Genomic DNA, 23,986 nt, shown 5'->3' with positions numbered 1-23,986 from the left:
CGTCTGAAGAATTTTCATACGAAACTTAAAGAATAAAACTCACTTCATTTTAAAAGTCATCTGGAGTATATTATCTCCCTTTAGCCTTTTGATGACCCCATGACGCAGGAATTGTTTACTCTGTTTTACAAAGGAGGAAGCTGTGGTTCACAGGGGTTAAGTAACTTGCCTACGAACACAGCTGAAGACTGACAGGATCATGACTAGAACACGAACCTTTTCCAGTCTTTACTCTTGAATGAGACCACACTTGTAACTCTGGGGAAGAGTGAGGCACAGGAACACCTTTGTGGCTCAGCAGTGACAAGCTACAAAGTAACAGGGAAGGGTACAATGAAGATGGGGTAGGACGTTGTTCTTATTCTGTCCCTGTGACTGATTCTTTAATGAAGTATGCACAAATTAGGGTGGTGGCTCTCTGCTCACAGTTTCCTCACCGGCTATGACTATTGCTGTTGTGTTTGTTTGGGTAAATCTAACCACAGGAGTGGGAACTTGACCCAAGCAGGAGAAGCCATAGTATCTCAAACTAGGAAGGACCACAGGAGTTGGTTCAAAGGATGGACGTGCAATGCATCAGGGCCAATAGGTTCTTCTGCTGGAATTTTCCATCTCAAGTTGAGGGAAGAGAGGTCCCAAGGCAATAAGAATCATGTAAGGCCATGTTTCAGTCTGTTGAGAGAATGAAGTTCAATGCACAGGGGAGAAGCAAAACAAAGAGAGAGACAGAGACAGATAGATAAAGGCAAAGGAGAGAGCATAGTAACAATTGGAGTCCAATGTTTCTTTTTTCTTTTTTTTTTTTTGCTTAAGCTAATATAAGTTGCTGCTAAGAGCCCTGACTGATATGTCCAGGCCTTTGTTTCCTCATCTATAAAATGGGGTCGAAATATTTGCCCTGACTATATTTGAACTATCGTAGTCCCCACTATCCATCAGGGTTATGTTCCAAGACCTCCAGTGGATGCCTAAAACCTCAGATAGTACCAAACCTTATTATACAGTTTTTTTTCTGTACAGGTGATAAAATGTAATTTATAAATTAGGTACAATAAGAGATGAACAATAACAATTAAAATAAAATAGAACAATTATAAAACAATATACTGTAATAAGTTATGCGCATTTGGTCTCCCACTCTCTCTCAAAGTATCTTTATGTGATGCACTCATCTCTCTTCTTGCAATGATACCAGATGATAATATGCCTGTGTGATGAGATGGAGTGAGGTGACTGATACAGGCACTGGGACGTAGTGCTAGGCTACTCTAAGGGTTCCTTGAACACAAATATTGTGAGGCTATGATAGTGTGATCTGATGCACGAGACAGCTCCTCAGTGACTAAGGGGAGGGGTAGTGTATACAGAGAGGATACTCTGGACAACGGGATGATTCATGTCCCGGGTGGGATGGAGCTGAATGGCATGAGATTTCATCGTGTTACTCAGAACAGTATGCAATTTAAAATTTATGAATTGTTTATTTCTGGAATTTTCAATTTAATATTTTCAGACTGCAGTTGACTGAGGGGAACTAAAACTGGGGAAAGCAAAACCATAGCTAAGGGGGAGCTGTACTATAAAGATCAGTTGAGATAATGAATAGGAAAACACTTTGTAAATTGTAAAATGCTGTATAAATACAAGATGGCATTATTCATTGATACGGTGCATTGAGTTAGGAAAACTCGGAAGAATGAAATTAACACTCATTTGGAAAATAAAGAGAGCTTTGTAAGAGCCATCTGGTGTTATGCAAATTAAGTAAAAGCTGCCAGAATTCCCCAGATTTTTTTTTTTAATTTCAAATACTCTTAAGAACTTACTAATAACTTATAATGAATACAAGGATAACTCTCACCTTGCTGACACTCAGGTTAAGTCAATGAATTTCTTTTTTCTATCTGTGGCCCTAATCTATGGCACACACACACATATACAAACAAAAATAAAGCATCATATTCATATTTCAATATTATAGCTTTTTCACTTAAAAGAGCTTTACAGACAGATTCATGCTGACATTTTGGCTTCCTCAAATCATCAAAGAAAATCAACCTTAAAGTAGCTATTCTGGTTATACTTCCTTTGGGAATGGTATAGTTGGGGTGATTCTGGGAGTGGGAGGTTAGTTGTTTTGGGCTTAGATGGGATCAAGACCCAGTTTTTTTCCTTAAGGGAATACATCTTTGCTGTAAACTCTAAGTAATCAGTACCTACTGGAGGTTCTAGTACAGGGGTCGGGAACCTATGGCTCATGGGCCAGATGTGGCTCTTTTGGTGGCTGCATCTGGCTCGCAGACAAATCTTTAATATAAAAAAATAATAACGTTAAAAATATAAAACATTTTCATGTATTACAATCCATTCATTTCCTACCACTCATGTTCATGGTTGCAGGTGGCTAGAGCCAATCACAGCTGTCCTCCGGGACAACACCAAATTTTTATTGGATAATGCATAATGTACACGGGTCATTGTATGGCTCTCACGAAATTACATTTTAAAATATGTGGCGTTCATGGCTCTCTCAGCCAAAAAGGTTCCCGACCCCTGTTCTAGTGTGTGTGACACAGGAAGTATCACCTCACTTTCAGGGCATTTTTGATTACGTATGAAATACGTTTCAGTGAGGGAAAACAGATGGTGCCTCTGAAATCTGTTCTCTCTCTTAGATTTGCCGTTTAGGCAGTTTTGGTTGTAGCCATTCATATTTGATAATTAGAACCCCCAAAGTGGTTTAAAGTCCTAATCTAAGTAGACCAGCATATGTAAACAGCTCGAACATACCATGGAAATAAGATGTGTCAATGTGAAGAAGCATAATACAGCAACCTGAAAATGTTTTACATTTCTTACATTTTAAAATCTGAGAGATGTATTTACTATGTTTACTGTTTCTGTCAATCAATCTGTGTGCTCACGTGTTTGCCTTGCACAGTGACCAGTGCGGGAAGGTTGAGTCAGTGCTGTCTGACCATGCTCCACCTGACCCACACTTTGCCTGGGTGTGACATCAAACCCGTGAGTGTCAGTGTTCTCATATCAGCTGAGGACTTGAAATTAGTTCATTTTCCGAATAGACCTCCGAAAATGTCAGCTGTGTCGGAAACAACTGACAACCTCAAACTGATTGATGTTTGCAGAGCTTAATAAAGAGAGCATTTACAAGCCCATGGGGAGGGTGTAGGGAAAGTGCAAGGGAGAGTGCTGATCTTCTGGCTTTTTTACCCGCTGTTGCCTGAAGGGGTGAGGACTGGGGGGAGAGGACCGCTGGAGGGGAGATGTGGCCTCCAGGAAAGGGGGACAGCCAGGTTAGGATGACACTGCAGGCAGGGATCCCAGGAAACAGATGCCCAGAAATGATTTCTCCTCTCTCTCTCTGATCTGCTTGCGTTCCCCACTGACCAAACCCAACGGGAAGACAAAGAACAAGATGGCCAGCCACTGAGGTCATCCAGTTCCGTCTTCTAGGGCGTAGAGCTGGGTAGAGCAGAATGGAGGATGAATGAATCGGGAAGGGCAGGTGAAACATACACTATCCAGCATAGTTAAGCTTCATTATGAAAGTCTTTTGTGAAAAATAAAAATGCCACCCTTTCCTTCCCCAAACCTAGCTATCTCATAAGAAGAAATTATTTTAACCAACTTTCTACTTTTTAATTAATTTTACTTAATCCAAGTCATAGCTCACATTCAAATGGGCCTCAGTCCAATGGCAGCATTTGGGTGGCGTTCAGTTCTTCGTGCGCTGAAAGATGATCTGGAGGGAAACCACTCTCGTGCTTGTCCTATTCAGAGATGAGCTGACAGTCTCAAAGTTCAAGTTTGGTGAAAGGGACATCAAAAAGTAGGTAGCAATTCTGAAGAACCCACATTCTTGAATCTCCCGTAATCAAAGGAGTGACCATTGTCCCAAAGGTCTGGTGGGTGGAATGACCAGTTTTTTGTTTTGTCCAGTTTGTTTTTCATGACAGATGAACTATTTTCAGTCCTTTAACCCAAGGACAGTGTTACTTGCTTTGATCTAATCCAGATTAACACTCTGATCGACTGAGAATGAATAAATCAACAGACTCAAATAAATCCCCATAATTAGAGAGATATTTGTGGCAGCATCTGATGCTAAGCAAAAGAAAACAACTTTGTAATACCACACCCTAAAGTATAAACCTCCTCCTTCTATGGACCAAAAAATGTCCTGACTGGCAATTCTGAGACCCAGGAATTTCAGAAAAAAAAGAGTTGGGTCTGTAATAGGAACAGTGAAAGGTTGTGTGGTATAGTGAAAAGAACGTGGATTTTGGTTGCTAAGAATAAGAAATCTGAGTTTAACACTGACTGCAGCCACCTTGGCAAATTACTGAACTCTCTCCATCTCAGGTTTCCTCCTGTGCAAACTGACAATAATTTGACTTATTTTAAACTTAATTGAAACCTTATATGCAAAACAAAGGCTGTTTTTCCACATATCAGTCATTCAAATACTTTTTCGGGTGTATGCTCACTTTTTAAATCATACTATTTCTTAACTTTACTGAGGTATAATCATTTACATGAGGTAAGTAGCACATATTTTTTTAAGTTGATGTATTTTTGACTGCATAAACCCATAAAACTATTGCCACAATCAAGATAATGAATGTACCCTTCAAAGTTTCCTCCTGGCTATTGGTGGAATTCAGCCGGTTTGCGCTGGTTTGGCAGAACCGATACCTAATTTTTTGTTGAGTTTGGTTGTTAAAATGGCATTTGTAATCAGGGTTCTCTCTAAGGTCAGCGCCTAGGCAGCCACCCATTGTGGAAATCACAAATTTACATTCCTTACTCTTTTTTAATAATTCATTTGCGTAACAGCATATTCTAAGCACCTGTAGTAATGTTCATTCCGTCCATAGGTGAAAAAAAGTTGCAAGTAAGGATGCCAATCAAGAAGCAATATGGAAATATCTTAAATAACCATTTTATTGTGGGGGTTTTTTTGGCCAGGTACTATTTAATATCTTTTCATTACTATTTTAAAACTTTTCTTATAATCTAGTTTTGTGTACCTCTTTTGTTGTTCTTATTTAAGTATCAAATACATGAAATAATAAACGACCTTTCAGTATATCTTTTTTTTTTTTTTTTTTTTTTTTTTTCTGAAGTGAGAAGCGGAGATTGGGGAGGCAGACAGACAGACTCCCTCCCGCATGCACCCGACTGGGATCCACCGGGCATGCCCACCAGGGGGTGATGCTCAGCCTATCTGGGGAGTTGCTGTGCTTCAACCGGAGCCATTCTAGTGCCTGAGGCTGAGGCCACAGAGCCATCCGCAGTTCCTGGGCCAATTTTGCTCCAATGGAGCCTTGGCTGCGGGAGGGGAAGCGAGGAGACAGAGAGAAAGGAGGTGGAGGGGTAGAGAAGCAGATGGGCGCTTCTCCTGTGTGCCCTGGCCGGGAATCGAACCCGGGACTTCCACAGACTGGGCTGATGCTCCACTGCTGAGCTAACCAGCCAGGGCTTGGTATATCTTTTTTATACTTAAAACAGTCACTAGGGCAGAGAACCGGTTGTTAGATTATTTGAATCCCACCACTGCTCCTGCCCAATGACAGTATCTCCTCCCCAACCTCATCTTCAAGCAAATGCTGATCTGCTTTGTCACTCTAAAAGGGTTTGCATTTTCTAGAATTTTGTATTAATGCAGTCATATATTGTGTTATAAATTTTTGGAAGAAAATGGATTCCTTAATGCTCAGCATAATTGCATGGAGCTATGTCCATATTGTACGTATTAATAGTTTATTTCTTTTGTTACTGAGTAGTGGTCTACTCGATTGTTATATCACAATTTATTTGCTCACCTATTAGAGGAAATTACTCAAATATGTTTTAATTCTTTTCCCTTTCTTCTTTTCTCATTAATAGTATGAGAAAAAAATTTCAGATATTTCATGTTACCACAACTGACATTTACGTTAACATCCCCAGGAGTAGCCCAATTTACAAGAACTGGGTATAAATGCAGATGTAACAATAATTGTGTTTATTAATCTCTGGTTTAGGTTGAGTTCTGAACTGAAGTTCTGCTTCCTAGGCTTTCTTTTGTTCTTTACCATGAACAAGCAAGCTGGAGGAAAACACTCAAATGCCCATCAACTGATGAACGAATGAAATGATGGTAGATCTCTACAATAAAATATTATTTGACATAAACAGGGGTGAAATACTGATTTATGCTTGCAACTTGAACAAACCTTGAAAAGATTATACTGAATGAAAGAAACCTCATGCAACAGGGCATATGCTTTCTGGTTTGATTTTTTGACATGTTCAAAGTAGGCAAATCTATAGAGACAGAAAGTAGACTAGTGGTTGCAGAGGCTGGAGGAGGGGGTGGGGGGAAGTGACTGCTAACTGCTCATGGGTAGGAGCCTTCTCTTTGGGGTGAGGAAAATGTTCCGGAATTTGATAGTGGTGATAGATACACAATTCCAAATATTCTGAAAATTACTAAATTGTATACTTTAAAAGTGAATTTTATAGTGTATGTAGAGTATATTTCAATAGGGCGTTTACTTTTAAAAAGCAATCTGTGAAACTGTGCTTGGATAAAAAACATTCAAGAGCAGCAATTAATTTAATTTTTCTTTTTTGTTGGCTAAAGGGAAAACTCATAGCTGTTTATCTCACTCACTGATCTGCCCCTGCCTTCCATGTCTTGACACAAAGTGGAACTTGCTAGCATTGGGAAGTAAAAATACCACATCTGCAATAAGTCATATTTGGGGAGGTAGTTCGGTATCATGTTGTTTTGGTTTGCCTGAGATGATAAAGGGTCTGTAGCTACCTTGCCTTTTTTTGTCTCTTCCTTTCCTTTTAAAAATAACACATTCAGATCCTCTCATCACTCCTTCCTCTCACCTTAGTTAGTTAAACTAGATACAGGATATCCTGTCAGTCAGGACTCAGCTAAATCAGATTATTTACCAAACTGCTAGCAGCCATAGATAGAATAAAGTAAGATAGAAGTCCAAATACTCAAAATAATCCTTGGAAAGGAAAAGAAGCCAGTAGCTCAGAGTTAGTAATGGGTTCAAGCGGGTCTGGGGGATGGAAATGTGGACAAACTTCCTCCCTCTCTAATTATCTATCTTCACCTGCTGAAACATCACCTTATTCGGAAGGCTTCAAGTTGCTCAACTTCTGTGAATCAGGACCAACACTGTCATGTCTGGAAAAAGAGCTCCACCTGGCCTGTTCCCAAGAAATCGTGTTTCCTGGGACTCACGTTTTGTCATTGAGAAAAGGCTTTTTTTCCCCCTGCTTTTGAAAATATTACTAGCCAAAGTTTGAGTTTTGGTGACATTTAGTTTGAATCATAAAGTGAGTGAAAGGTATTAATCAAGGATGAAAGCAAAACCCATGTAATGCTACTCAGAAATGTTACCTTTGATTTTTGATGTAACTTAGCAAATAAAGTTTTCCCAAAGTGACTTGAAAGATGTTATGTTGGTATGTGTGTTTACCTTGGGTTTTCTGTTATATTCTCTCCAGCTCCTGGTACACTACAAAAAAAAAAAAAAAAAAGCATAAGAGAACTATCTGTTTCATCCTGGCTCTGGAAGAGCATGGCTTTCAGGGATGCTGCTTTGAGCATTACTCAAGAAATAAATCTATTCATTTATGTGTTAAGCATCTACAATGCAAAGCATACCTAAAAGATGGTTAAGTAGCTTCTCCAGAAATAGAATGGGCTTTGTAGGCACAAGCCGACATGACCTAGAACTTTCTGTGTGTGTGCCTGTGATTATGTAAAACGTACTATACATTAAAAGCATACATACATGTACTCACATACATGCACACTTAAAGACTATTAATTAAACTCACATATATTCCTGTCTTTGGCCCCCAGCTTTATTGATCAGTATCACTGTTTTTAATAAATTTTTCTTCTTTAAGTATAGTTGTATACAATCTTATATTGGTTATATTAGTTTCAGGTGTGTAATACTATAGTGATTTGACATTTTTATACCTTACAATGTGATTGCCCCACTGACTCTAGTAATCATGTCACCATGTAAACTTATTACAGTATTATTGACTATATCTCTCTTCCTTTTTCACCCATCAATTTGTGAATGGATAGAAAAGAAATGTGTGTATATACACAATGGAATATTATACAGCAATACAAAAGGGAAATCTTGGCATTTGTGACAACATGGACAGATCCGGAGGGTATCATGCTTAGTGAAATAAGTCAGACAGAGAAAGGTAAATACTGTATGGTTTCACTTATATGTGGAATCTAAAAACAAAGCAAGCAGACACAACAAAAACAGACTCATAGAAACAATGAGCAGTATCACTTTTAAAGACTCCTGTTTGCCTCCCCCTTCTTCCTTTCTTCCCCTTCTGAGAAAGGGGGCCTTTTATTTGTCATCATCCTGCTTTTTCTGATGTTGTTTATAATGACCTGTTTTTGAAATAGAATGATGATTTTTCTCTGATTTTGACTTTTTACCCAACATTATGTTTTGAGATGTCATACAGGTGGGTGTGTATAGTTATAGGTCCCTCGTTCTCACCGTTACCTAGTGTTTAATCACTACATCAGTATTGTTCTTCCGCTGTCTGAAATACACCACCCTTTACCCATTCTATCCACTCGCGGTAGTCAGGTTGCTTTCAGCTTTTCGATCTCATGAAATTGCTGCTCAGATAGTGGTGTACATGCCTCTTATTCCTCATCTAGGTGTTTTTCTGAGACATATACTTTGGTGTTCAGTTGGAAGTTCCTTGAAAATGCATTGTTCAACTTTATTTAGCAACTCTCAATTATTTTAAAGTGGTTACATCAATTGCCTCTTCATTAGCTGTGTTAAAGTGTTCCTATTATTCCACTGGTCAATAATGTTCTTTGAATTCTTATTTTTACTTGTAGTAATGTCCTCTAAATTTCAGTGTTGTTGCAGCTGTGTTATGAAATTACTTTTATAAATAACAAAAATTGGTTTGATTTTTATTTTGAACTCTCTTGATAAAAGAGACCAGGAAAAAATTTGATTTTTGTTTATTACATTTGATAAAGTTAAATGGAGATTCTGTCCCTAGATATATGGGGTTTTTTTGGTGGTTTTTTTTTTGTTGTTTTGTGTGTGTGTGTGTGTGTGTGTGTGTGTGTGTGTGTGTGTAGAATAATAAAAGGCTTTATTGAGTACAGAGCGTGCATCCCACCCAACGAGGTTCCCTGGCCCCGAGGAAATATGGAGGCCAAGGAAGTCGCCCCTAGATATATGTTTTTAATTAATAACCACACTGAAAGTCTAATTTCTATTCTGAAAAATTTTAATTTACTAAATATTTTTAATTTGCAAATTTTAAACAAGTAAAACAGTACAAAGGTATAAAGAAATTTATTTCCCCATTTCTTATCTCTCCTCTCCCTTAGGTAACCAATATTAATGCCCTGGGGTATATCATTCAACATTTTTTTCATGCTCATAAATGTGTAATAAACTTATATTAGGTTGAGACTTATGAGATTTTATTAGCTCCAAAGCAGTTGAATATTAGCAATTTTGTATAGTTCAGGCACAGACAGATTAGCAGTTTTATATAGTTCAGTGACAAATGTATGCATATCAAGTCTGAAGATTTTTTCAAATATAAACATTACTATGCAGATATGTTTTTATATGCAAATATCACACACATTTATCTAACTCATACTTTTCGTTCTAACTCACTCATGTTCATGATTGCATGGTGTTCACTCCACTGACCCCTGTGGAGAGAAATTAATGTGGTTTTCCTTGGTTGTGGCTGTGTTTCATCTAATTAACCTGTCCTCCTATGTGCTTCACTCTGGTTGAATCCCAAAAGGTGTGTGTGGTGGGGTGTTGAATCAAAGGCACATGTGTCTTAAGTTTTAAAATATGTTGAGATATTTCTTTCCAAAAAATGTTGTACCAGTTCAGGCTTTCATTAGCAAGTATAAGACTATTTGTTTTCTATATTCTAGTCATTCTAGTATTACTGCTCTGCTGGGTGAAGAATAATGTGCTATTTTAAATTACATTCCCTTGAATTTTACTGAGATGGAGTATATTTTAGTATTGCTCTTTTATATTTCTTTTTCGGTGAATTGTCATTTTTTATCCTTTGCTTGTTTTTCTAATAGTGTTATTTGGCTCTTTACTCAATTTGTAGGGAGCTCTTAGTTTATTAGTGATAGCAATGTTTTCTCTGACCTTCATGATGCAGTTATTAATTCCTAGTCTATCATTTGTCTTTGATTTTATTTACACTATCTTTTTCCATACAAAAAAATTTCTATTTAGTCAGATGTAGCTATCTTTTCCTTTATGGCTTCTTTAGGAAGGTTTTCTCATCCAAGGTAATATAAACATCCTCCTGACTCTTCTAATCTTTTTTCTTGATTTAATTTTATATGCATGCATTAAATCTATCTTGAATATATTTGTACATGATGTAAGATATGAATATAACTTTAAGTTCTTTCAAATGTAGAGACACTACTTGCTTTAAAAACCATCATTTAGCTACTAGATTAAAGTGTGACCTTAGTCATATATGATTTCACATTACTTTAATCAGTTTCTGAACTTTGTGTTACATTTCCTGGATTTATTTTCTCTTCCTGTGTCAATATGATACCATCTTGGTTATAATAGTTTTATTTTAGTTTTTAATGTACAAGGTGGGCAAAAGTAGGTTTACAGTTGTTTGTATGAAAAATAATACAATAATTAATAAATAAGAATATAAGAATAATCTCTGTTTCATGTACTCTAACATATATATATATATTTATATATGTTCTTTTGCTTAATCCCTTCTCCTTCTTTAAATTCATTTTGTTATAGTCTATAAAGGGGGAAACAGCCATTGGAGATACTGATTAAAACACTGTTAAAAGTCATATATTAATTTTAAAAGGATCGCCTTTTTTATATTCAGTTTTGTTCCATCCAGGACACATATTTCTCTGTTCAAGTCTTGTTTTATATCTTTTAAAAATATGATATAATAGTTTTTTGTTTTTGTTTTTTTTCTTAAGCTGGAAACAGGGAGAGACAGCAGACAGACTCCCGCATGCGCCCGACCGGGATCCACCCGGCACGCCCACCAGGGGCGACGCTCTGCCCACCAGGGGGCGATGCTCTGCCCATCCCAGGCGTCGCCATGTTGCGACCAGAGCCACTCTAGCGCCTGAGGCAGAGGCCACAGAGCCATGCCCAGCGCCCGGGCCATCTTTGCTCCAATGGAGCCTTGGCTGCGGGAGGGGAAGAGAGAGACAGAGAGGAAAGCGCGGCGGAGGGGTGGAGAAGCAAATGGGCGCTTCTCCTGTGTGCCCTGGCCGGGAATCGAACCTGGGTCCTCCGCACGCTAGGCCGAGGCTCTACCGCTGAGCCAACCGGCCAGGGCGATATAATGGTTTTCAAATAGAGACTGTAGCTTTTGTTTAAAATGTACTCCTCACATATAAGAATTTTTATGTATTTTGGAATTGGAAAATTTATTAAATGGCTGGTTATAAGATAAATATAAAAATAAATAGCTTTTCTTCTCTTAGTGCTAAAACCTGTTCTCAAACCAAACTACGGAATTCCCAGTTCCGGTCCTGAGGGATGGATGTGTTAGGCTGGACTTGAATGGTAAAGACGAGATTTGTGCTACGTGATCTCAGTCCAGCTTTGGTACTGTGGAGCAGTGTTATTCTAGACCAGGGGTAGTCAACCTTTTTATACCTACCGCCCACTTTTGTATCTCTGTTAGCAGTAAAATTTTCTAACCGTTCACCGGTTTCACAGTAATGGTGATTTATAAAGTAGGGAAGTAACTTTATAAAATTTATAAAGCAGAGTTACAGCAAGTTAAAGCATGTAATAATAACTACTTACCAAGTGCCTTGTGTCAGATTTTTGCTAAGTTTAGCAGAATAAATCTTTATAAAACAACTTACTATAGTTAAATCTATCTTTTTATTTATACTTTGGTTGCTCCGCTACTGCCCACCATGAAAGCTGGAACGCCCACTAGTGGGCGGTAGGGACCAGGTTGACTACCACTGTTCTAGATAAAGGCAACACTCTGAGCTTTGTGTGACTAGGCATGCCATTTCTTCTTTCAATTCTTGATTAGCCAAGACTTTGATAAGAGTGGCATCTTATTAAAGGAAGATAATTTTTAGATTTACATTTCAGTTTTCTTTGAAGCATAATTTTATATATTGAACAGAGGCTTATTTGAATATAAACCTCAAGATATAAGATAGATGAGGAATATCATTGATTGGAAAAATTTTATTATCAGTTGGAAAAAATATAGTACTCCTGTGTATACTTTTAAAGACTAGAATGTACAAATAGAAACATTTTCATCTTTGGAAACTAATGGTCTAAGTAGTATAGATAGCCTTCTTCATATTAAAACTCATTAAATTGCAAATGAAAATGCCTCAAACAAAAATCTTTACTAACAAAACCTCAATATCCCCCCCAAAGTCAAAGAAGAATTATTAAAATAGCCCAAATAATTTTTAAATGTTTATAAAAGAATAATAAACTTTGAAATTGTCTGATGTGGAACAACCAAAAAGTCTCAAGCAGAATTTTAAGATGATTTAAATATACTCTAAATGATAAGAAACAAGATACAAGGCCACAGAACAAAGTCCATGCAGTGAAAATTGCAATTTCATAATTAAGGACATTTCTAGGAGTAGTAAAGAGTTTACAAGGACAACTGCTAAATAATTTATTCAGGATACATACTTATTAACTACAGAATCAAAGCCAAAATTAGATGGCTTAAGTAGAAAGTGTGTAAATAATGGTAGGCCTAAATGACTCATTTCTAGAATTGAGCACAGTGTTTTATGCTCAATTGAGAAATGATATGAGTATGTGATCTGATATAAATTTTAACGAATCAGCAGTTTAAGGTATAAAGTGTTTCCAGTATTGACTAAAGTCTTAGCCTATAAGTGGAAACTAACATCTAGAGAAAGCTATCAACACATTACTTATAACATTTTCAAATTTCAGTAAGGAAGAAATCTTAAAACATCTGGATTGAAAAGCCAGATAACATTTAAAATACTGATTTCAGATGTAGCCACAAATGAGACCATAAACTCCCAAAGGAAATGAAACATCTGCAGTTCTTTTTATGGAAAAAATTTTCTAGGCAAGATGTCATTCATTTGGGAAAGCTAAGGAAAGATTTTCACATATCCCACCCACCTTAAAGAGTCACTGACCTTACACTTTGGGTACAAAACAGGAATTTCTTTATATTGTGGCTGACTTATCAACTCTGAAGATTAAAGAACTAGAATAAAATTAAATTATTTTATTCTAGAATAAAAACATTAAGTTTAAAAATGTTTTTAAATTAAAAACACTAGATAATTGTTATAAATTGTTTAGATAATAGTTCTAGGAAAAAATTAGTAGGAAGGATCAATACTTCTGATCACAGTCCTATGGCAGAACCAAATTGTGATCTAAAACTTGAAAGGAAAAGAGGAAGGGGACCAATATGTAGAGGGCATCTACTATGTATTTTTTTATAATACCTTATTTTAGTTAATCTTCAAACACCCTGCTGGTGTGATCCCCTTGTTTCAGATGGGAATATAGTCTCAGAGAGGTTAAGTAACTTGGGTTGTGAAATGGTAGAGTCAGAATGGGTTTCTGACATGCAAGAAAAGTAGACGTTTCAGAATAGCAGTCCAAACACTGACCATGAGATACGAAGGAGAAGGGCTGGAGGCCATACCTCATGTCCTCTTTTACTCATGGAAAGAAGCCTTACAATTTTGGCTTATTATGACTATAAGTAGAAATCAACAGAAAAATATATTTTGCTGATAGTCACAATTGTGTATATGTATGTGTTGGTGTATAGATTTTGTTAAAGTAGAAATAGGTTTACTAAAAGTTTTTTTCCAAACATACCTCAAAAGAAAGAAGAAGGGAGTGTATATACAATGTTTAGTTAATACCAATGGTATGTAGTAAGCAAAAGTAAGAAATAGGAAAAAAATAGGGGGAAATAAAGAATGATAGATGATGATTCAAATGTAATAATCCTAAGAGATATAAACTTAATTATGCCACAAAACAGATGCACCTAAAACAAAAGGTTGTATATTACAATACAAGGCAGGACTATGATATATTAATTAGACCTCATAAGGGAACTTAGAACAATAATATCTGAGAATTAACAGCACAACACAATGGGTAAGGTGTGAAGTTTAGAAACAAAAGGAACAGGCAAATAATGTTAAAATACATAAGTGGTGATATTAAAGGTGGAGTCTGTGCTTGGGGCATCGTTCTAAGAGTGAAGGTTGAATTATTGTGTGGTATATTCCAAGAAACCTCAAGGCCAGGGAAGAGCTTTGATCTTTTAAATTTAAAAGTACATGTTGTAGGCTCTTGGCTTACTAATCCCAAGTAGAGTTGGACAGTCAGGTTTTATCTGGACTGAGATGTAGTAGAATCAAACTATTCGTTCTCTTATAGTTAAGAAGTGTATGAGGTTTTTTTTGGCTTGATCATCTTGCAGAGGAAAGAGGCTTCTGAAGGCCAGGCAGATATAAATGTGATGGCTCCTATAGCTAATGAGAATGGAAATAAATGTGGGAGGCAGGGTTACTTCATTGCACAACTCTAGAGGGAGTTGTGGGAATAAACCTGTGGTGTAAAAAGGGTGTTAGAATTAAGCTGTCAGATGAGCAGTTTATAAAAATGGAACCAAAGATCCAGTTGAATCAGAACCCTAGTGATAACTTCAAGGAGATATAAACCTAGGGAACTCCTTGGGTGAAAGGCCAGATGGGGCTGAAAGTGACCAAGTAGACAGAGAACGCTATTGGCCTTGCCATGGTTGAGGCCATGGTCCCATAAGGTTATAACAGCTGCATGTCCCACAATGTGTAAATTGTCTTAAAGGAAGGCCGTGGAAACAGCTGCATGATAGTCCCATTCTTTTCAAGCCCTGCCTTGAAATGAGGTTGTTGGAAGGTAGGCCAATGTAAACATAGAGAGACCTTTGGACTATGCATTTAATATACTCTGGCTGTTTCCTAGAAGATTCTTGCTCTCTGGGTATTGTTTTTAATTTATATATTTTCCATGTATGGCCTGGGCTTCTCAGGTGAATTGTCTCTGGCCTGTGGTTACATATGTTAGAAACCACAGATTCCAGTTTACAGATCTCATATTCTGAAAATTTTGGAGTGTTTTTATTCCAACCATTTCCCCAAGACATCTGGTAGGCTGATAGTATTGCTTAGAAATGACTATGAAATATTTAAATTATGCAGGAAAGAACATCAACTTTCTTTTTTTCCTTAGTGGTTCTTTTGAATGATTTTCTTGATGAACTATTTTTTGTTTAAGTTTTTATTTATTGATTTTAATAAGAAAGGAATATATATACACATATATATATGTATGTATGTGTGTGTGTGTGTGTGTGTGTATATATATATATATATATATATATATATATATATAGAGAGAGAGAGAGAGAGAGAGAGAAATATCAACCTGTTTCTGTAGGTGCCCTGACCTGGGATAGAACCGGCAACCTCTATGCTTCAGCACAATGCTCTAACCAACTAAGCCATCTGGCCAGGGCTGCTTGATGAGTTCTAAGGATAGGGATAGCCCCTGCATTTAGATTTTTCTGGGTCCAACATAGATATGTGCTGAATAGGAGGTAGTGAGAAACACCACAGACCTGGCCAGGAGAACAGATTGCTCTCCTAGTTCTTTGTCTCCTCATTCCTGTTTAATAAAAATAAAAAATACATGAAAAGTAACATGAAAGAAAGCTAAAAAGATCACTCATTAAAAAAAGAAAGAGAAAATTGTTAAAATAATAGCTCCAGCAAAAGACCAGTGGAACAAACAAAACAGCCACAAAGGACTGGGGAAGGCTCTTTGTCTGAATTAAAAATAACTAACACCAGTAGGATGTGCGTTGACTACAAATGTGTGTTTCATTGCAGAGCTCTCTGGCTCTGTTACTTTGCAGCTTCTGAGATAGGGGTGCCTCTGCCACCATAGGAAAGAGCTTCCCTCGCAACCGCTTCTAGGATCAAGTCACTGTCCCCAAGTTCTTTGACAGTCCACTACAGCACCTGGACATACAGGTTCCTGCCGCAATACCAGGAGGGCTTGGTGCAAATAAAATAAGTAGAGTGACCCAGACCACTCATTAATAAAGCCCGTAAATTCTGACATACCTCCCCTTCCACAGCAGTGAGGAGAGATGGGAAAGAAGGGGGAGGAAGGTTAGCTGTGATAACAATCCCCATCCCCAATATGCCTTGTCAGCTTTCTGGAAACCTGCCTCTACTCTGGATTGACCTTCAAGGATTTGTGTCCCTGCCTGTTGATGAGAACTTTCCCTATCTCTGTAGCATGGGTCCTGACACCTTGCTGACAATTAAGAGTTTGCTTCTGGGCTCTTTGGGGGAGCCCAGTGTTTTTCCCTGTCCCAGCCTATGTTTGCCCATCAGTTCTTGTTTGGCCTCGATCTGCCAAAGTCCAGCCATTCCCTGCCAGCCCTGACCCAGCCCCTTCTCTCTGGCTGGGGCCCTCCCCAGCCCAGGCCTTAGCTGTAACTGAAGCAAGAATGGTACCAACAGTAAGGCGGAATTATGATTCATATCACAATTAAGGGTAGGAAAAAGAGAAACATCTTTTTTGTTGTTGGTGGTGGGCTTTTTTTAGGTTTCTTGTTTTGAAATTGTGGTAAAATACACATAACAAAATTTACCATTCTCACCATTTTTAAGTATACAGCTCAGTAGTATTAATCAGCAAAGTGTCACTATTATGCAACCATCGCCACAATCCATCTCCAGAACTCTTCATCTTGCACACCAACTCTGTACCCATTAAACAATAATGCCTCATTTCTCACAGCCCCCACCCAACCCCTGAAAACCATTCTACTTTCTATTTGTATGAATTTGACTACTCTAGGTGCCTCATATAAATATTTATATAGAGTATATTTATTATATAAATTATTTGTCATTTTGTGTCTGGCTTATTTCTCTTAGCATAATGTCTTCAAGGTCCATCGATGTTGTGGCATGTGTCAGAATTTCCTTTCTGTTGAGTTATTTTGAATAATATTCCATTATATGTATATACCATATTTTATTTATCCATTCATCTATTGATAGACATAGGTTTGCTTCAACTTCATGGCTATTGTAAATAAACTACTATGAACATGGATGTACAAAGAACTCATAAAACTCAACAACAAACAAACAAACAATCCAATAAAAAAATGGGAAGAGGACATGAACAGACACTTCTCCCAGGAAGAGATACAAATGGCCAACAGATATATGAAAAGATGCTCAGCTTCATTAGTTATTAGAGAAATGCAAATCAAAACTACAATGAGATACCACCTCACCCCTGTTAGATTAGCTATTATCAACAAGACGGGTAATAGCAAATGTTGGAGAGGCTGTGGAGAAAAAGGAACCCTCATTCACTGTTGGTGGGACTGTAAAGTAGTACAACCATTATGGAGGAAAGTATGGTGGTTCCTCAAAAAACTGCAAATAGAACTACCTTATGACCCAGCAATCCCTCTACTGGGTATATACCCCAAAACCTCAGAAACATTGATACGTGAAGACACATGTAGCCCCATGTTCATTGCAGCACTGTTCACAGTGGCCAAGACATGGAAACAACCAAAAAGCCCTTCAATAGAAGACTGGATAAAAAAGATGTGGCACATATACACTATGGAATACTACTCAGCCATAAGAAATGATGACATCAGATCATTTACAGCAAAATGGTGGGATCTTGATAACATTATAAGGAGTGAAATAAGTAAATCAGAAAAAAACAAGAACTACATGATTCCATACATTGGTGGAACATAAAAATGAGACTAAGAGACATGGACAAGAGTGTGGTGGTTACCAGGGGTGGGGGGAGGGAGAGAGTTAGGGGGAGGGGGAGGGGCACAGAGAACTAGATAGAGGGTGGCAGAGGACAATCTGACTTTGGGCGAGGGGTACGCAACATAATTTAATGACAAAATAACCTAGACATGTTTTCTTTGAATATATGTACCCTGATTTATTAATGTCATCCCATTACCATTAATAAAAATTTATTTAAAAAAAAAACATGGATGTACAAAGATTCTGCTTTCAATTCTTTTGATTACAAAATTGGAATTGCTGAATCATAGGGTAGTTCAATTTTTTTGAGGAACTACCGTACTATTTTCCATAGTGGCTGTACCAATTTACATTTCTATCAACAGAGCACAAAGTTTCCCTTTTCTCCACATCCTAAGCAACACTTTTCTCTTTTTGGTAATAGTCATTCTTACAGGTGCAGAGGGGTATTTTGTGGTTTTGATTTGCATTTCCCTGATGTTATTGACATTGAGCATCTTATTGACCATTTTGTAGACCTTCTCTGGAGAAAAGGATATTCAAGTCCTTTGCCCATTTCTTAATCAGATTGTTTGTTTTTTATTATTGAGTTGTTTTATTATTGAGTTTTATTATTGAGTTCTTTGTATATTCTGGATATTAACCCCTTATGTGATTTGCAAATATTTTCTCCCATTCCATGGGTTGTCTTTTTTGTTTATTGTGTCCTTTTAAGCAGAAAAGGTTTTTATTTTGATGTAGTCTAATTTAGGTATTTTTTTCTTTGTTGCCTGTGGAAAATATCTTTCTCTCAGAGACATAGGAAGTTATAAAAATGTATTCTGTACTTGAACACGTGGAAGTTTTTTTATTGATTGATTGATTTTAGTGAGAGAGGAATGGAGAGAGATAGACAGGAACATCAATCTGCTCCTGTATGTGCCCCGACTGGGGATTGAACCAGCAACCTCTGTGCTTTGGGATGACACTCTAACCAACCAAACTATCCAGCCAGGGCCATATGAAAGTTTTTAGTAAGAACTAAGAAATCAGAAATTATATCATCATGCCACATTTTTTGACCATAGTACAGCTATAATAAAAATAACTGTATGCAAAATATTTGGTTATAGACAAGCAGTATAAAGGAAGACGTGTATATCTTTCAATATGGCTTTTTCTTCATTTCCTTCTTCCCAGGAACAGAGAAAACTGTTAATTGGGTAGAGAAGAGAAGGGATCTGCAACGTTTGAGAATAAAGAAGGAAACAGGCAGTAATATTTTGGAGTGCCTGCCAACTGACAAGTGATTTGCATATGTTATTTATTAATTTCTTGGCAGGCCTGCTATGGGCACATTATTGCTGCCAGGCCACAAGCTGAGACTCAGTATCTTGCCCAAAGCCACAGCCTTTCTCAGCAGCAGAGATGGGATGAGAACCCAAAGCCTGTTTTTGTCTTACCCATCACCAAGTGAGCTAACAGTTAATCAATAATGAACACTTTCAATAGACATATTGACAGGATACTTTATGGACTACAACAAAATTATTCTAAAACTAATTGGTAAGGATTAACTGTAAAGCTCTCAAAGAGAAATAAATAATCAAGGATGATTAAAAATGCATTATGTCTCACAATGCAAAATGGCGTGATAGAGAATTAAGAAGGGAAACAAATTATTGTGACAGAATAAAGACTTCAGGAATAGCCTTCATACACTTAGGATTTAATATATAATATTCTGAGCTTACACAATTGTAAGGGAAAAGCAATTTATTATTTTATCAAAGCTGAGATTACTATTAATTCATATTTAGAAAGAGTCATAGACCAAAGGGTCTCATACTAGCCAGAGACGTGTTGGACCAGAGGCGGTGTGCGCGCACACGCATGTGTGTGTTTGAATGTTTCTGTGTGGGACATACAGGATACAATTTGCCAGGGAATCTACCCTGCCTTATAATCCTCATCTTGTCAAAACTGCATCTCTATACCCGCCAAGCCCCTTTGCCATTTAAGCGTGTGACTTCTGAGGTATACTCGTTCTACGTGAGTGATTCTCAGAGAATTGAGTGGCATCAGCACCTGGGGGTCTTATTAAACACAGACTATTGGACCCCGCCCTCCAAGTTTCTGATTCAGTAGCTCTGGGCTGAGGCCCAAGAATCTGCATGTCTGACAAGTTCCCAGATAAAATGTAGTCCTCCCTCAGACCTGACATAAGTACATAAATTGAGAGTAAGCATTGAGAGACAATTATACTTTTAATAGAAACTTCTAGATTACAGAGTACTTTGGATATTTGAATTCCATTGAATCTAATTATAAAAAGGGGTTTGCATTATTTAATTACCTTTTAAAAATTTCATTTTTCTAGTAATATATTTTTATTAAATTTTACAAAGTATCGGTCCACAGGGATTTGAAATGAAAAACAAACAAATGAGGGGGGGGGGGGGCGGGAACAAAACATGTCCACAACCACAGATTGTTTGAGGAGCACTGTCACCAAAGTGCTGACCGGCTGGCATTTCTCTTGGTGGAATCACATGACCTGAGGCAGGCCACGGCCTTGGGGCCTAGGAACTTGATCTGGTAGAAGAACCAGAGTCACTGTGCCAGACACGCTGTCAGGCTCCACAAAGAACTGAAATGTAAAACCACATGCCAGTAACAATTTATTTAGTTGGCAAGGTGAAATGAAACTGCCACTGGGTGGATTACTCTTGTTGGCCTGACCAGCGAATCACGTCTCTGCCTGGGAACCCAACTTATAAGGTTGCTCAGTGAACATAGACATGGAAAGAAGGAAGCTAGATATTTGGTTTGTATGCTGGTGACAACAGGCTTTTAACTTACTAAAGACAGGAATACACCTGCTGAGTAGACCCCACATTCCCCTGGTGAGTGCTTAGATGGGTGGACAGCTACTAATGAAAAGGCCATTGCTGACCCACCAATCTCCCCTTCCTAACTGACAGGTGATGAAATTAATTCAGTCAGATCACTGCCATCAATTCTAGTCAGCCCTGTCTGGTAGTAAATCTGTCTTTCATGATGTCTTGGCAAATCTCCACTGTAAACCATTAAGTTATGATTTTAAAGTCAATTTTGAAAAATTTAAGGACATGAATCTCATACAAATACATGGCAAGCACATCAAAGACTTAATTAACTCAAAGGAAACAGTGAATGAAAAACCTACTTTAAAGAATGCAAGAAATATATATATAGTCAATGAAAGAAAGGATGCTGAATATTTCCAAGTTACACACAAAACTGGTTAATGCCCCATAGGGCAATAAAGGCATAACCTTTCGGGTTAGTTTTTCAATCAAATAATTTGCATTTCAACCAGAAAAAAAATCAGCTGTAATTGATCAATCTTCTACAAGTGAACATCTAGCTTTGCAGTGTCCACACCCTAATCAATAGTAAATCAAGAAATCTGACTCTACAGTGGCCGAGAAAGCTGGTCAGACTGGATGGACAGTGCTCCTAGTGTGACACCAGAAGGGCACACTCACCCCTTTGCCTTATTTCTGAGTTTTGGAGGATTTTTCTTAACAAAATGTATAGTTTTACTCTGAGAGCAGTCCTGTTTTCTTGTTCCGATGTTCTGGGGAGATGGGTCTGGGGAAGAGCAGGGAGGAACTACTCAGTCACTTCACTCTCACCTTTCTAATCTCTTCCCAAACAGAGGCACTTGGCCTTAAAGGTATTTGGAGCTATTGGTTGTCTCTGCCAGAAAGCATAGCTCAGTATTCACAATTGAATAAAAGCAATGGTGTAAATGTACCTAACAGCCTTTAAATGCTCTTATTAGTTGACCTTGGGTTTTGTTTATGTAGTTTAGATATTCAGCCAGTGTGCGAAGTTCAACTGTGGATCATTTAAGGGTGATTCCAATGTGTTCTCGTATCCTGCCGAGTTGTCCATCTAAAATATCTGGTAATGTATAGGATCTGTTGTCTAAGCAGTATCAAATCTGCAGGAATTATATTTCTGAATAGTTATTTCATATAAAGCATTTATTATGTATTAAAATACTAAAATGCTTTCATATCAGTTGGTAAAAAGAAATTCCTATCATTAGGATTATAAGCTATTTAATGATGTCACCCATCAGTGGCCAGCACTGATGCTGGTGGCTGCAGCAGTCACGGAGTGGGTGGCAGGCCACAGCAGAGGTGTGTGCAGCCCTCACTCTGCCCTCGGGCTGTCTGGCGTTGGCAGGGCAGCAAAGCAGGTGCAGGCCCCTGGGAAGCCCTGGGAACCTGACATCTACCTGTTGTGAAAAGCCTGCAATATGCCCGGTGGCCCCAAGGACACTGGAAATTCGATGACTGTCAATATATGGGGAAGTCACTGGTGTGATTCTTAAGGGGTATCACTTAGCTAAGTAACGGACGGCTACATCAACTAAGATCACAACACTTTGTAAAAATCTACAGATGATTTGGAAACTTCTAGAATATTTTGATGGATCATTTTCTCCATAATATATCACTTATGAGTATATTAGGATATAGTTAATTCAGAAAATAAAAGGAATATTAAATATATTTATATTTTGGTTTATTGCACTACATATTAATATTTTAGCTTGTCAATTGTTAAATATTTTGAATAGGCTTCATTTCTGACTATATAAAAATCAAAATTATTCAATCAAACCATTAAAACTAAGAAAAAAATAAACTGCCAATATAATGGGTAAAGATTTATTATTTAAATATACATAAATAAAGTGTTTACTCAAAGCTAAAAAGAGCCTGTTTGAGAATCCCTGGCAGGGACTTGCTGACTTTCTTACTAAGCCCCCCGGAGGCACAGGCATGACATCTCCCAGACTCAAAGCAGGCTGGCAGCCACTGCCAAGCCTCCTCGGACCAAGGTGGCAGGTCAGGGACGGTGCCACAGGAGAGATGGTTCCCGGGGGCGTGCAGGCCTTGCTTCCCTGACCTCTCGGTGATTTTTCAGGTGATGGTTCCTATACACATTTTGCTCAGTTATACAAAATGTGCGGTACAGGTGCAAGCCATTTAAAAACAGAACATAAAAGCCATTCCTAGAACTATTTGAACAGATGCTTATGGCTAGATGAAAAACCATTGAAAATAGGCATCCCAGGAGGAAGGAAACCAGCAAGAACAGCAGGAAAGATGTACAACCATGGAAGCTCATTTCCCTCTCCCGGCATTAAGCGAAATTAAACCTGCATACGAGAGGAGTCCATTTCTTCTTCCATCAAAGACCCCTCTTAGCAATACTGGACGGCTTTTTCAACCATTCTGTCCTTTTGCCTTTGTTACGGGTGTTCTCTTGTGACATTGAATAGGAACTACTGCCTGAATCAATAATGATTTGATTGGGTTGGATAAAAAAAAAAAATAGCTGAGGTCTTTTTAAAAGCACAGAATTTTAATTTGAAAGTTTGAGGCTCAATCAGTTCCAGGCCCTCAATTCAGTCCCTATCTCCTCCTCATTAACGTTGCCCTCCTGAGGACAGAACACGAGGCCCTGTAGTTGGTTTAGGTGCTGGTCTTTGCCAGTTTGAGGTGGGTGCACAGCAGGAACCAACGTGAGGCTGAGTTTAGAGCATAAAGAAGGTAACTTTAAAAGGTTACATGTGCAGACTGGGAAAGCGGCATTAAAAATGATACAGTGGATCTAGTCCTATATGAGTTATCTACAGCTACATCAAAAATTAACCCTAACAGTGTCTTCCCACAACAGACATTTCTCATCTAACAGGTTCTGTGGGTCAGCAATCCAGCAGTGGCTTTGCTGAGTGGCTCTGGCTCAGGTGTTCAGGGAAGCGGCAGTGCGGGTATCCACTGGAGCCCCAGTCATCTGAGGCTTGATTGGTCTGCAGTGTCTGCTTTCAGGTTCATTCACGTAAGCTGCTGGCAGGAGGCCTCAGTCCCTCACCACAGGGGCCTCAGTGCAACCGCTGGGGACCATGGCTTCCCCCAGAGCAAATGATGTAGGAGCAAGAGAGCTCAAGATAGAAGCTGT

General features: G+C 38.1%; 1 protein-coding gene across 1 annotated transcript in view; it reads left to right on the top strand.

The window, feature by feature from the left end:
- Window positions 1–23,986, top strand: part of GNG2 (G protein subunit gamma 2) — a 115,179-nt gene that overhangs the window by 29,453 nt on the left and 61,740 nt on the right. The gene's annotated exons all lie outside the window — the stretch shown is intronic.

The sequence above is a fragment of the Saccopteryx bilineata genome, chromosome 4, assembly GCF_036850765.1.
Source record: "Saccopteryx bilineata isolate mSacBil1 chromosome 4, mSacBil1_pri_phased_curated, whole genome shotgun sequence".
NCBI classification, from domain to species: domain Eukaryota; kingdom Metazoa; phylum Chordata; class Mammalia; order Chiroptera; family Emballonuridae; genus Saccopteryx; species Saccopteryx bilineata.
The sequence above is the reverse complement of the archived record's forward strand: the minus strand, read 5'-3'. Positions and strand labels throughout refer to the sequence as shown.